Source organism: Panonychus citri, unplaced genomic scaffold, assembly GCF_014898815.1.
Source record: "Panonychus citri isolate SS breed McGregor unplaced genomic scaffold, ASM1489881v1 Contig00134, whole genome shotgun sequence".
NCBI lineage: Eukaryota > Metazoa > Arthropoda > Arachnida > Trombidiformes > Tetranychidae > Panonychus > Panonychus citri.
In genome coordinates, this window is record NW_026515539.1 from 4000987 (window position 1) to 4017973 (window position 16987).

Consider the following 16987-nt stretch of genomic DNA (forward strand, 5'->3'; position numbering starts at 1 on the left):
AATTGGTGAAAAAATGAAAGAATTTGTTGTTAAATCATCCACTAGATGGCAGAGCGAATTTTCTCAGCCTTCGAATATGTATCGCCATCTGATGACATTTTCTTCAACTTTTTCGATCTAATAAATTGATTCGATTGATAATTACCCTTGATTAGCCTTTTTTTTCTTGTTCTCAGGTCACTTTTCGAGTTCTAAATTTTCTCTACTTTGTTAAAGGAGCCGAAACTTGGAATTTCATTCATACGAACTGATCGATAACAGTCAATGGAATCTCTTGAGTCAAAGTTATCATTTGAAAACAAACCATAAACTTTTCGGTAAAATGATTGACAGAAAACAAATTAGTTATTATGGTTAACTAATAACAATATGATTAGAATAAAGTTCTTTCAGTTATTGCTGGGTAATTTTTCTGATGAATGTTGATACTGAATGGAAAAAAATAACAAGAAAAGATCAACTCTTTCGAGATGATATCGAATTGTGAATTGTTTATGGAATTCACTAGATGTCATGATGTTCATGTTTCGAATGGAATTATATTCGGTCAACATTTCTATGGGATGAGAATTTCATCTCGAGTTGTATTCTCAACAAATGTTAGTCATGATTCTGTTAGAACATTTTTCTATTCATTATCTTGTTCAGATCTGATGAACGACTTGATCTCCGTTTCTCTCTTTTTCCCCAATATACTTGTGAACATAAAAGTCCAAGTAAAATGTTGATACATAAAAGTGGAAAACTTTTCATTCAGTTAATTTTAAACATCCAAAATATTATTTTATTCACATGTGAGTATAACTTTACAAATGAAACAAAACTTTCTCATACCAGAAATTGTTAAACTTTTCCAACAATATCAAAGTGCTAGTATTCATCTTTACCAATCAATCGTTAATTATCATCAGCGAAACAAACCGCAAATTTGATTGTTGACATCAAAATGATATCATTTACTTTGAATTGATCTAATTTTCTTGCGTGTTTTCATCTAATTGTTTGCAGATACAAATAACTGTCTGGCCAAAGAATACAACTCAATCGACTCGATTAACTCTCTAAACGAGAAAGATTTTCCTAATGAAGATTATAATAATAAGCCTTATTTTGCCGAGATAATGTCCAATGTAACGGTTCAAGTTGGACGTCCTGTTAAATTTCAATGTGTAGTTGAAAATCTTGGCACTCGACAAGTGAGTTAATTGTTATTAATTATTTTCTACAATTGTTTGGTTACTTGATTGTGAGTTTTACGATGTCAACAAGGTGATTCTTTGTCTTGTTCATATTGATTGGAATTTTGATTCAGTTGTTTTCTGTCTTTTCTGGGTGAAAAAAACGATGGTGATTAGGTTGATATGAAATTGGGTGGAGGGTTTTTTCTGATGGAGTCATCAGTTGGTTGGAGTAGCTGGATGGATGGTAAAAGCGGAGGAAGGAAGAGGAAAAGAGAGATGATTCTAAGATTTTTTTCTGTAAATAGATAAGAATAATAAGAGAGGGAGAGAGGGAGAGAGAAAAGAGTCGATAAGCTAAAGATGAGGATGAAGGAGAGATGAAGATAAAGATGAGAATGGGGATATTCTGACAAGGACATTCAATAAAAGATAAAGAGGGGAAAAAAGATCCCAAGTTTAGGTTCTCAATGATTCTGTAGCTATTATCATGATATAGTTTTCAAGTGAAACTGATTCAACATTTGAAAGAGCCCAAGTTGAGTCCATTCCACCCTCTCTCTCTCTCTCTCTATCTCATTCTCTCTTTTATATCTTTATCTTCCTCGTCTTTCTTTTTTTCCTCTTTGATAATCATCTTACTTTCATCTTCCTTTGATTTTATTCTCATCCATCCCCATTATCCTCTTTACCCTCATTTTAACCATAAACATGTTTGGTTATTAAATGGAAATTGGTTTAGCCCGGGCCAACATACTTTATCCTCATCTGATGTTGTTTTTTTTTCTTGTGGGTGAGTGAGGGGTTTTCATGATGAGTATGCGTCTTCATTTTACTGATGCTAAATTAAATTGATGAACAGCATCAAACAGTTTCTTTGGGCCACAATATCTGTGTGAATATATGATAGCTTGAGCAACTTTACTTGATGAAAAGAGGGAAATAAGAAATGAGAGAGAGAGAGAGAGAGAGAGAGAGAGAGAGAGAGAGAGAGAGAGAGAGAAGGATGCAAAAAGAAGATGCTACAAGAAGAGAGACAGGGAGTGAATGATGAAAGTAGGAAGATTGTACTAGAGAAGATGACGAAAGAATATGAGTAAAATGAAAGGCAAAGCCGCTAAGCCGATTTTGTTAAGCTTAGCGATATTCATCAAAGTAAAGAGGGGAGAACATGTGAATGAGTAAGGAAAGGGTGAACCTTAATCAAGATAAAAGAAAGAAGAAGATGATCATCTTGATGAAAGAAAGAATGATGATAAAGAGGAAGAAGTGTATATATTGGACTTTTCGAGAATAAGAATGATGGGAAAGAAATTAAACTAAATAATATTGAATCTGTTCCAGGGAAACTAGAGAATCGGATGAAGCAGATAAATTTGATACTCGCCTTAGGAAGGTGTAACTGAATAGGTTACTATGTTTCTCTCTCTCTCTCTTCATCTTTATCATCATTATCATCTTAGAGATTCAGAGTCTCTCTGGTGAATTCAATTCCAAACAGTATATCCGGTTAAAAAGATTGAGGGTCAACCAGACAAAGTAATACAAGTATATATAACTCTTGATTAAATCATTGGAAAGCTTCAACTACAATGTTAATAATTGCTCATTTTGAGTGAGGGTAAAGGGATAAACTTGAAAAGGATTATCATTATCAGAATTATCATCTCAATCACCAAGAATATCTAATCAAGAGAAAAGGTTAATTTAATTTACAGAGGAACACAAAATATGTAAACAATTGGATTAACAATTTACTCTCATTTCTTTTCATTATCTTTATCCCTAAAGGTTGCCTGGGTTCGCAAGGATAAACATACATTATTAGCACTTGGAAAGGAAGTTATTAGTAAAAATAGTCGAATCGATGTCTCGAATCATACAGACAAAATATTTTCTCTCAAATTAGATCCAGTTAGAGAAGAGGACAGAGGTGAATATATGTGCCAAATAAACAGTTCTCCTGTAATCGATCAATCCGCTTTCCTCCGTGTAACAGGTAAGATGAATTTTCAATTTCTTATTTGAATATTTACCTGTAGAGTTGAATTCAGTCTGCATGGCGATTAATCAGTGTGAGAAAATGTCATGTTAATGTTATCATGTGTAATTTGTTATTGTTGTTGTTTTCTCTAAATATGATTACTGATTGGTGATTGAGGTTAATTGTTGAAATTTTTATGGATACAATCAAATGAACACAATGTTACAACACATTTACTAGTGTAGCAGAATTGAGTGAATGTTGTGTTTATTAAAAGATCAAGTTTCTCAGTTGAATGGTTAACAAAGTGTTAGGTTATTTACTTAATCAGTGGAAGCGTTAAAGCATTGGGAACAAAATGATAACGTGGTTTTGATCACATATAACATTGAAATCGGAAGTAAATCTCACTTGATGAGTTTATATATTTATCTCTCTTGTTATCGTCTATTAGGAGTATGAACTATTGTTGAGAAAAAGAAAACAAAAAATAACAAGAAATAAAATTGTGAGTAAATAACAGTATTTATATTGTTTATCCTTCTGTCTATTCAAAGCTTTTTACTCTTGTTCAAATAACATTGGGCTCACTTTAATCAATTGAATCGCATATAGAATTGACCGATTTGAAAGGGAATATGATGAGGATGAAGATGATAAGATGATAAAGAAACCAAAACAGAGAGAGAGAGAGAGAGAGAGAGAGAGAGAGAGAGAGAGAGAGAGACCCAGATGAAGATATTCACTTTAGTTACATTGACATTGGGTTCTTAATAATAAAGGTTATCAAATATTTTGACAGTCAAGTGTCTTCATGATGATAATCATTATTATCATTGTTAACTAGAGTTAACAATTGATTGAGATAATTGGTCTGATTATGATTGTTAATCAAATGATCAAATCAATGTCACTTTTCAAACTTTTTACATTAATCAATTGCTTTTCCCTTCTGATTGTGTGTCATTTCATTTAATAATCAAATTACCTTAATATAAATCACTCTGGTTGCTGATAGGCAATGATAACAATGACAAATTATCAACCAAAAGTAATTGGTAAAGTTAATCAGGTTATAAGAATCAGGATTATCTCTTAATCATTTACATAATTATCAGGTTAATATAATGATTTGAAATTGTTCATTTCAAGTTAATTGATTAATAAGTTTTCTACTATTTTTCCATCTCATGAAAGCCACAAGAAAGTTGGTCAGTCTTATGGTCAAGATGATAATCATCATGATAATAATATAATTCTTTGAAATGTAAAACATAAATTGAAGTAATTCCCATAAAGTTAACATAATATATAGAAGATGACGTTATATAAATAACATGAGAAGATGATAAAAAGTTATCATGATAACCATTAGAAAAGAGCTGAGAGTTTGAGTTTTGAATTTTCGGCTTATTAACATGAAATCAATTTTCCAGTTCGAGAAAAATTTGATATATATGAAATAATAGTAAAAGTAAAAAGTTCAACAGTCAGAATGCTGAGATTTTTATCTCTTTTCATCACCATCATCATGAATCTTTTAATCTAATCATTTTCCTTTCCGCAATCCGTTTCTCTTGTTAGATTGAAGCTAATACATGGTTATATTTATTGGACCAAAATCCTATCATACTTTTTATCCGAAGCATTAATTTTTTGGTTTCCCTTTATTTTCACTGTACTTTTATCCCAAGTTAAACTTTTTTGATTATCTCTAATGGTTATGGTTATTATTTACATTAAACAGAACAAAATAATAAAAATATCGATATGATAATTCCTATTGTGATCTTAGACCAATAGATAAATATTATCATCATGTTATTATTATTGAAACAATTCAGTTGATAATTTATATATATTCACTCGCGGTTTTGGACTAATGTTTAAACGGTTCGAGTTTCTATCAATAAAAAGTAATCAGAGTTATTAATTTTATCATGTTATCGATTCATTTTGAGAAAACTTTTATTCATTTTCTGATAATCGATATGAATAACCTTCCAATCATTACTAGTGGCAATTAGTTAATCCACAATTTATATCAGTTTAATTGTAATATTAATAGATTGTGGTGTTAGGAGATAGTTTATCACCGATAATTGTGATTATCTGATTTTTTCTCTCTCAAAACTGATGTTCAACTTAATGGACTTATATCTTATCATGTTGAGCTTTTTTCTTAATCATGTTGATTATATTTATCCAACAGATTAGATCAGATTCTGATTTCTTTGATCAGAACTTTGTTTTAAAAATCTTTCAGTTGTGACCTTTTTTATCAATGAACTTGAACTCGGTTGTAGTAAGATTAGGTGATAGTGTATCTGTATTGACTAATTGAATTTATCATCATGTTGACAGAATAATTTTCCATGCAAAAGTTATTAATCTTGTGAAGTTTTTATTATTTCATGTTGTTCATTTGGTGATAAAAATCAGACTTTATGAGTTATATACCGGAAAAGTGGTCACCACAATAACTGGAAAGATAAATGAATATGATTCATATCTTACCAGTTGATATTCAGTTTCAAGTAATAAGCCAAAATGAATCAAGTAGTAAAATGTTAACACACTCAATTTCAATGGGACAATGGACTGGACACTGGGAAAGGATGACCAGTGTTATTAATAATAAGAAAAGTTCAATGGTCAACATAATGAAACTTAATGAACTTGTTCAACTTGAATAATATTAATATACGCATTGAAGTAAATTGTATTCAGTATTATGGATGAAACAAAAAATTGACCATTTCTTTTGAATGAAGATTAACCTGTTGATTTATTGGAGTGAAAACAATGAGATTGAGTGAATGTATCTACCATGAAGGTAGTACTGACCAGTCTAAGGAAGTAGATTTTCAGTTTCATCAATCCAGTCATTCTGATCTATTTTCATTTTCATTTGTTTCTTTTTCTTTCACCCTGATGGATTAAGATAAGTTCATTGGTAATGTTGTATATCAGCTTATCAAGTGATTTATTAAGGATTTATCAACTTCCAAGAATCTTGTCATGAACATGAAATCATTTACTCTCTCTCTCTCTCTCTCTCTCTCTCTCTTTCATGAATTACTTTTTCCCCAGTATAACACATGAGATTAAGTGAAATCAATGAAAATTTCGCCTGTAAAACTGATTATTCTTGATAAGAAATCAACAATTTGATTACTGAATTATTCACAAAATTATCAATAATTAATTCAAACAATACAATTCAAGGAAAAGCTCATTCATATCAATCTGTTCATTTTCAGGGAAACATTTCAACGTTTTCCTCCCCTGGTAATCACTCATTTCGTTTTCCAATTCCATCAACATGATACATTTTATATCTTAAGTTCATCTTTTATAATAATAATTTTCGATATCATTATTTCAATATAAATCTCTCCATGTTTTTCTAAAATTTCATCTCAATTCTTCAACTTCTCATATAATCTCAGCTGAATTTGTCTGTCATCTAATCGTCATTTCAAGTAATAAACCAGATAGAAAATATCACAATGAGAGAAATTCTGACAACCTTTCACCTCTCACAAGAAGTTCATCAAATAACCGAATCATCGATAAGATGATAAAATACGAAAATATTTTCGTGTATCGAATCATCAAATCGCATCAGTCTACATGATCTAAAACCCTCGAGGGCTCAAATATCAATACATTAATGTTTCTCTCACTATTTCACACTTTTGATATTCTTAAAAGAAAGAGAATAGGTCACTTTTATCGACGGATAGTTCGATAAATATCAAACAAATTGGTAGAAAAGAAAACAATATTTTACTCTTTCTAATGACCTTATTATAGATTCTAAGAATTTCTGATGTTCAGCTATCATGAGAAACAAATCATCAGAGATAACATTTAGTTGAGATTATTTCACCATGGATACTTTCATATTATTCTCAGATAACATTGTTGAAGATAAAATTAGGATATCAAGATGCAGAAATCAACTCGATACGTATATCAGAATTAAGCTAATATAATACAATGTATTTAACTTGGGTAAGCAGTTTGAATACCCTCGCTATTATATAGTTGATTTATACTCTTAAATCACCTTAGGGTGTTTCTTTTAAAATAATTTTCTGTTTATCTTAAATCTGGAATTACAGTTGAATCATTTACGATAAATTTAGCCTGAAAAGTTCATTGGCATTTGCAAGTTTATTTTCTGACTTATTAGACATTTGAATTTATTTCATTTCATTTTCCTCAATGAAACCAACTCAATTCCAAGTTTTCATATTTAAGCAGCATTTTTCTCATCCTATTGCTGACCTGATTATCTTGATGATTAGAAGTAGATCAGAATCAGCTGATTATTGGATTAATTTAGTACTATTGAAGGTGCATAATTAGCCAATAGCCTGGAGCATTTTGATCAAAATTTCAGCTTCACTTTGTATCAGAATTATTAACATGAGAAAGTTATCCGATAATTACTGAGGTTAACTGTCAATCTTCAGGGTTGTTTTTGGAAGTATCTGTTTAGCTCTCAATACTTTTCACCTTTGGGCTCATCAAAGTTCTGAATCAAATGAAAGATATAAGATAATATCTGTCATCAAGTTGAGTCTCTTTTCCCTCCCAAAGATCAAGAAGATGAGGAAACAACATGAAAAGAAACAAAAAGTTTATCATCTTCTATCATTTTGAAACATGAGATGCTCACATTCTGTCGCTTTTTACCTTCACTCATGAAAGTAGAGAGAAAGAGCAAAAAAACTTCATCATTTTGAGAACTTAAAGTTTCAGTTGAAAAGTTGAAAAGAAAAAAAAAGTTAATACATTAGTCGTTTCCTTGAGATAAAATTCACTCCCAGTAAATAGGAATTTCTCATCGTGCCTTGAAACTAATTATCTAAAAGTTACTCACAATTTATGAACAAGATTAACTTCACCAACGAAAAGAAGTTAAATTTTTTCAAGAGACAGTTGAATTAGAGGATCACAAGTTAATTCTAATCAAGATTAAGCTAATTGGATATTGAAAGATTATCATTATTGTATTTCCGGTTCATGTTTTCGATGGTTTTTTTTTCGGAAACAAATTAAAAGCAAGAAAAAGGGGTCAAAAGTTGTAGCTTATTATTTGATCTTTAACTCCCAGGATGATAATGTTTACTGTATGTCTTGTCATGGATGAAATATCTGTAAAAGTTAATCTGACCTATGGTCAGTCTTGAGATTCATTCTGCTGATTTACTTATTTACTCAGGTTAAGATGAAGAATAAGATAAGTAAGGATGAAGATAAGATTTTCCAATGAAAATTGTATGAGCAGCATCGTCTCATGATGGTTAAAGTAAAATATTGATAAAGGTATTCATCTAATATCTTATCATGAGAATATATTTATATATACCTACAGTTGATACCTTGAATTCTTGCTCAGAATTTTGATGCTTTTCTCCATTAACCACGAATTGGAGTCTAATGAATTTTACCATTGAACCTTAATATCTCATACTATTCAAGTTAATTCACTCAATTTTATCTTCACATGAGCAAATGTAATCACAAGAAAATGAAAACATGAGATAAAACCATAAAGAAATGAACAACTGAACTTATAGGAAGTTATTGAAGAAAACAAAGAAAAAAAAGAAAAGTAATAATTTAAAATATTGGAAATGCAAAATGAGATAAAAAAAAAGGAGAAGAAAAAAACTTCAATTTGATTATATTATCAATGATCAATTTCCATTAATTGTTATCAACAAATTCAATTGATTTGGGTGATGATAAACTCACAGTTTTACCAATAATTTGAAAAGTGGTGAAAACGATAATAAGTAATTGCAATAGCAATAATATTAATGATTCTGGTGATGGATTTAATGTTTTCCCTTTGGTATAATATAATAATTCAATGCTCTATGTTAGAAAATGTTAAGTTGATAATTTTTTGTTCACTATTCTCGTTGATTGTTAAGTTTTGCAAAGTGAATTGTGAATCACAATTTAGTTAACTACTATTAGAATGGAGTAGAAAATGGGTTGAACAACAAACGATCAATGATCTTGTGGGCTCAGTTTGATTGATAGATTTTTGTTGTGAGAAGTAACAAAAAGTTAATCTGACATTTCGCTTCTCCTTCTTATGTATATTCCTATTCTCCATCTTTTACTTTTCCTCTTTTCATCATCATCATCATCTTTCACCATCTCTCCATCTTCATCTTCATCTTCAAATGCAAAAACATTACACCACCCTCTTTTTGTATCTTCCTCTCTCTCTCTCCCTTTATTTTCCTCTCTCGGTAATAAGAATCATCTCCATATCAAAATGTTATCTTTGTTACATGATAACAATACTATGAATAGAAATAAGCAAAATCAGATGAGATCAGTTAGCTTAACCATTGAGAGACCAGCAGATACAAAATGATATGAGCAATGAATTATTATCTCAGCATTTCAATGGAAATGCTAAGAAAAGCATCATCATCATCATCATCACTTTGTCTTGCTCTCTTTTTTTATTATTACGCTTTTTTTACACTCCAATATTTCACAACTAATTTTTCTTATTCTCATCATGTTAATATGTTTTTTTCTCATTCACTTTCATTCAAATTTTTCTTTGACGCTTCTTTACACTTTCTCATCTCTCAATTCTGATAATTGGCTCACCAACTCTTTTAAATCATAATTAAGTTGTACATTTACTCTAATCAAAAATAGAGGCCAATAAACCATAAATACTTGAAACTTAATCATGTTGCTTTACTTTTACATGAAAGTCTTTTTCACACTAATTTAAAGGGTGAAATCGAGATGATCTCAACTTAGAAATCGCACAGAATTGACCCAATTTACTAATCGTTTAGTCATTTGATTAATTATAATCCGGCTCAGATCATTTCGTCTCTAATTTTTATCCAGCATAATCAATAAACTTTTTCTGTCAAAAACAAAGTCTTACGCTTTAGATTTGATTATCTAATCTATGAATAGACAGAGAAATAAAAAGTTCTTTTAACGAATTTAATTAACTGAATAATCTTTGATCCCTGTGCTTGGAAAAGTTTTCAGGTTAACCCATGATACCTGACACTAAGGTGGAATATTTGTTTGAAAAAGTTAATCAAATAAACTGTAGACTGAATTTTCCTAAGGATTATCTATTTGTTTCATAAGAATGTTGAACAAACTTTTACTAATCTTTTCTCTCCCTCTCGCTCTCTCTCTCTCGAAATTATCCTGAATCATCATGAATACTTTCGTAGTGCCACCTTATTTTGTTGAGGATCAAACAAGTTCAGATACTGATGTTGATGAAAATGATTCTGTAAGTTTACGATGCACAGCAAGAGGATTCCCTGCCTACGATTGAATGGAGGAGGAAGATAAAGAATCTATTGATGCCTTATCACCATCATCAATATCTTCATCTAGTGACAATAAGAATGGTAAGTAACCAGTGAATACCCTTCTCTATATATAAATATCATAATAAAAGTGTGAACGTGTTTTCAATCAAATGAAACAATGTTTATCCTTTTAACACAATTTAAATGTAATATTTTTCTATGCCATCTAAATATCATTATGAACGTGATAACATTATCACAATCACTTTTGGGAATTTGTTCATTCCAACACAAAAGTATTTCGATAGGAAAATAAAACACTATTACCCTGGATTAGACTATCGATTGATACTTTTTTTTGCGAATCACAACAATTTGATCGTGATGATGAACGTAAATGATATAAATAAGAGGCTTGATAGTTTTCGAAATGATTAAGTTTTTGACCCTTTTTGTCCATTTTTTCTTTGCAGTTCGAACCGTTCAAGGTACTTTTTTGAACTTAAGTCAAGTTCGTCGGCAACACATGGGTGTTTATCTATGCATAGCATCAAATGGAATACCAAATTCTGTAAGCAAACGGATTTTTCTCGGAGTTAAATGTAAGTTCAATATCGAGAATGGATTAACAGATTGAATTTATTTCATTTTCAATTTTCTTATTATTCTGAATAAAATTTTTTTTTTCTTCTCTTCAATGGAAGATACTTATGATGATGATGATGATGTGAGGATAAAGATGGTGGTGATAATGATAAAAAAGATAAAGAAAAAAACTAACTGAGGATCATGAGGTTAAGAAGAATGTTGAACAAAAAATAACAATGAATACAAAACGATAAATGATCAGAAAGTGGTCTTTTCTTACATATCATCCAATCGTCATTATCTATCTTATCTGATTTTATTCTTCATCTTCCTGATTTTTTTGCATCTTCTTCTCTGTATGAATGTTTGTCAGAATGATCAAGTAGATTTGCTATTTATCGACACTTTAAATGGATAACATAAAGTCCCTTCCTGATTTTTTCTCATGTAGCAACAAAAAAATCGGTTAGTCCTATTTTTCTGCTCTTCATCTTTTCCCTTAGCTGCTTGAATACTTCAGAACTTTTTTCTCAACAACTTAGCTTTTCATTTGATTCTATGCAATTTCTTAATCTTTTCTGTGCCACTATTGTATAATAGGCCAATCATTCAATCAAACGCATCTGATTTCTTCTTGTTTCTTTTCAAGTTACCATATAAATCTTATATTATAAGATGATATGAAAAAGATGACCATTGTCCTACAAGCTATCATCACCATGATTGGTCTCTAAGCTTTGTATTAATATCTTTTTGATATCGGTTACTAGTGTAACCAAACTGGTCTCACAACCAGTTCTCTTTGTTTAACCAGGTACCACCTCTCACGTGGTACCTGGTTAATCTGATTGGATGATTTTTTGTTGAAGATGGAGGAGATGAGGGAGAAGAAAATCTCCTTCATTACCAATATAATGGCCGTTTTTCGGCCATTTTCCTTATGGATTTTCGGGGTTAAGTTTACCCAATAAGTTTAATAAATTTATGTGCTTTAAATAATGAATTTTCGTATCAATTATTGGAGGTCCCACCGAGAGATTAATTAGTGATTAATTTAATTCTTATAAAAGTGATTTAATATCAGTGATATTTACGAAATATATATATATCAGTAAACAGTGACTGTTTTACAAAAGTGAAATTATATCAGTTAAAAACTAATATAAGTGAAAATTTACATCTTTACAATTGTAAAAGCGACTAGAAAAGTGTAAAAAAAAACTAAAAGCTATTAATCGATAGAAATTGATTTAATAACTAGAATATTGTGATCCAGTAAAAAAACTGGTAAAGTGACAAAAATTAGTCAATTATTCAAAGTATTTTCAATTCATTTAAAGTGGAATTGGTTGCCTTACATCCTCACCGTCAAAACAAAAACGTCGAGTTTTACTCACCATCTTACGGTTCATTATTTGTTGATTGATTTTACCCCGATTATTAATTGTCATTTAAATAAAATAAATTGAATATTAAATTAAATCAATCAAACAATAATACACAGGAAAAGGAGAACTTCCTCAACCTAAAAATCAATACTAAAAGGGACCATATTGGAAGGAAAAAGATAAGTTTCATTTTATATACATTTTGTCTCATTCGAAATTTGCTTTAGTTTTAACTTTTGGACTTTTTACTTCATATAAATGGTTGTAACAAGTATTATATATGAACTTTTCACCTAATTGCAAATTGGGTATTCAGGTGCTTGACATGATTAAGTAGATGAAGTGAAGTTAACAACTAAATAATGTGAACAATTCTATAATAAGTGCTGTTTCTATACATTTCATATTTTAAACTTAATCTGGTTTTTACCTTTAAAATACATTTCACTTCCATTTTGCAGTACAAGAGAAATCAAGCCACATAATCTTTTCACTTTTGGTAAGATGAGAGTAATTGTTTAAGCAAGACTCAAGTGACCAAATTGCGATATTCATTAGGGAAAGTGTATTCCAGTTTGTTTCTTTCTCTTTTGAATTCTCTTTTCTCTCTGAGTGTTACCAAAATAAAGTCGTTCAAGATCAAACCAATTATAACAAGACACAAATAAGAGACTTTCACCTTTAGAGTCAAGAAAATTTAATGATCAACTTTTTGTGTTTGATTTAATTTTTTCTCAGATTTGACCAGTCAAAAATTGTTGAGATAATTTTTTCTAGTATTTGTCATCTTTGACCAATTAAAAGCTGCTGAGATTATTTGTCATCTTTACTTTATCAACTACAATCGACGAGAATCAATCTTTTCTTAATAGATTTTGTGTAATAATGAGTTCCCTGTTAAAATTTTTTTTTCTTACTCACTCTAATCATATATGTCTGAAGATCAAACACAGTTCAAAATTGATTGAATTAGCCTTTCTGAGCAAAATATAAGCAAAATAACGACGATATAGAATTCAAATAGTCCAATACGAATTCAATACAAGTAACAATTATTTTGCCGCTTTAAGATCCAAATAGAATACATTTCTCAGTAAGATCCAATTAATCCATCTATAAATAAACCTTGAGAAATAGTAATTTAAAATTTACTAAAAAACAAATCAGATATAACAAGTGAACGGTACAACAATTGAACCAACCATAACAAAAGTTAATTATCTATCTTTCCAAATTGAATTGAACTTTACAACAATCGAACCAATCAACTATAATCAAAATAAAATCATTGAATCAAAACAATAATTATCTTTAACAATTGAATGAAAAGAATTAAATCATTGAATCAAAACTACAATTACCTTCAACAATTGAATGAAAAGATTAAAATCATTGAATCAAAACTACAATTACCTTCAACAATTGAATGAAAAGATTAAAATCATTGAATCAAAACTACAATTACCTTCAACAATTGGATGAAAAGATTAAAATCATTGAATCAAAACTACAATTACCTTCAACAATTGAATGAAAAAGATTAAATCATTGAATCAAAACAATAATTAACTTCAACAACTAAATAAAAGATTTAAATCATTGAATCAAAACAATTGAATTACCTTCAACAATTAAACAATGAAAGAATGAACAATTGAATTCAATTAGTTATAAATAAAATTAACTCTTGAACTGGGTGAGACAAATTAACTGCAATCATAATTGAAATCAGTCAACTATAATTAAAGTAAATCATTGAAATTTTCTCAAATTGAAGTAAACTTTTATCAATTGAAAGCAACCAACCATAATTAAAAATAATTATCTGCACTTTTGAATTGAAGTGAACTCAACAACAATTGAAACCAACCAACCATAATTGTAAGAGAATTGCTCTTTCGTATCTTAATTTTGTTTCTTCTCTCTCTTTTGCATTATAGCCTCTCTCTTTTTATCTTAGGTCTCTCTCTTCTCTCTCTTTTAATTAGAGCCTCTCTCTTTCGTATCTTAATTATCTTTCTTCTCTCTCTTTTGAATTAGAGTCTCTCTCTTTCTATCTTGAGCCTCTTTCTTTTCTCTCTTTCTAATTAGAGCCTCTCTCTTTAATCTTAAGCCTCTTTCTTCTCTCTCTTTCTAATTAGAGTCTCTCTCTTTCTATCTTGAGTTTTTTTCTTCTCTCTCTTTTGAATTCATTTCTCTTTCTTTTAATTTCACGTCTCTTTCTTCTCTCTCTTTTGAATTTCGTTCTCTTTCTTTTAATTTCAAGTTTCTTTCTTCTCTCTCTTTTGACTTCATTTCTCTTTCTTTTAATTCCAAGTTTCTTTCTTCTCTCTCTTTAGAATTTAGTTCTCTTTCTTTTAATTTCAAATCTCTTCCTTCTCTCTCTTTTGAATTTATTTCTCTTTCTCTTAATTTCAAATCTCTTTTTTCTCTCTCTTTTGAATTTATTTCTCTTTCTCTTAATTTCAAGTCTCTTTCTTCTCTCTCTTTAGAATTTAGTTCTCTTTCTTTTAATTTCAAGTCTCTTTCTTCTCTCTCTTTTGAATCTAGTTCTCTTTCTTTTAATTTCAAGTCTCTTTCTTCTCTCTCTTTTGAACTCAGTTCTCTTTCTTTTAATTTCAAGTCTCTTTCTCCTCTATCTTTTGAATTTAATTATATTCCTTTTAATTAAGTTCCTTTTTTCTCTTCTAATTATGTGTAAAACATTTTGTTTGTTTTTTTGTTTAATTATTATCTTTTGGTGATATGAACAATAATGATGATTATTTAAATATAGAGGAACAAGAAGATATACAATCAATACTCGGGATTAAATTTAGAGACTCTACAATCAAAATATTACAACTATTAAGTTTTCTCTCTCCATTAATTATATTACTAATTTGGTTTATCTTTAAATTACATCAATTATACATTGAAACTCACTTCTCACCTTAACTATGGATGATCAACCTCTATTAACAACCCCGTGCTGGGAGTTGGTAGAGAAAAGAAAAACAAATTAAATTCTACGGTAAATCAACAATTACATATTCCTAATTTCTCCGGTGATGGGGATGAGGATTTATTAGATTGGCTTGATCATTTTGAATCAGCTGCAGTTGCTCTTGATTGGGATGAAGAGGTTAAACTAAAAGCTTTACCTGCTTATTTAACTGGTACCGCTAGTAGATGGTACCGATGTAGAATTAAACCCTTAACTGGTGATAATATTCCTAAAACTTTTGAAGATTTGAAAGTCAAATTGGTTTCAGATTTAGCTCCTTCAGGTTACCGGAAAAATTTAATTAAAGAGTTAAATAATAAGAAACAACGTTCGGATCAATCAGCTATTTCTTACTCTTACGAGGTTCGAGATCTATGTAGAAGAATCAACCCAGATATGCAAGAAGAATTAGTAAATAGCTTCATCGACAGAGGTTTAAAATCAAACATTCGAACTAGATTAGATTTACTTACAGCTGATTCTACCTCTGACTTTATTACTAAAGTAACATTAGCTGAACGATCAACATTATCAAAAAATGATGATTTAACTGAATCCGAAGAGAATGAACAGTTAAAAAATACAATAACGGCATTATCGCAACATTTACAACAAATTACCGAAAGATTAGATTGTTTAACTTTCCAACAAGATATGAAAAAGCGAGAGAGAGACTACTATCGTAATCGAAATGATTATGGAAACAGTAATTATCGAAATGATAACTATCGAACTGAAAATTATCGAAATACAAATAATTATCGTGGTAACTATCGAAATAATTATAGAATGAATAACTTTCGACAAAGTAATCAATCAAACGATAATAATCAACCAGTCATATGCTACGGTTGCAATGAGCCTGGACATAAAAGGAATGAATGTCCCCGAAGAGTGGACAGACCTCGAGAGGATCAAAAAATATCGGATGGGCAACTCAAGGTCCATCAACATCTAAAGATGATAATTGGAGAACCCAAAATCAATCACAAGATAATAGAAAACAACCTTGGTTTTTAAACAGAAATTTAAGTAGATCGCCTCCTCGTTCGATGCGTCCACCTCGACCAGATGAATATAAAAGTTACCCTCAATCAAATACACCACGAAATCGATCACTAAGTCCTCGACCTAGAGGACGACCACGACAAAATTCTCCTCACCCCCAAGGTAGAGGTAGACCAAGATCGAGATCAAGATCACCATCAAGTGACAAAAGAACTAAAGTAGTTAAAACAGTTTATACTGAATATGGTGATGATGATGATGAAGTGAAAATTTCCAGTTCAATCATTTCAAATTTATTCAAAGAAAAGAATCAATTAATATTTACTAGAGCAAAAATTAAGGAAACAGAAGTAGAATGTTTGGTCGACACCGGAGCTGAAGTCTCATTACTTTCTAAACACTTAGCTCAAAAGTTTTCACTAGATTATCACAACTATAAAGGTCCAATCCATCTAACCGCCGGAAATCAACCACTAAAAGTAATTGGTGAAACTTATATTAAATTAGAGATTCCCGATGGT

General features: G+C 30.0%; 1 pseudogene; it reads left to right on the forward strand.

Annotated features, from left to right (window-relative positions):
• The first annotated feature begins 613 nt into the window (after nt 1-613).
• LOC128391234 (opioid-binding protein/cell adhesion molecule homolog) lies at nt 614-11098 on the forward strand (annotated as a pseudogene).
• The last annotated feature ends 5889 nt before the right edge of the window (nt 11099-16987 follow it).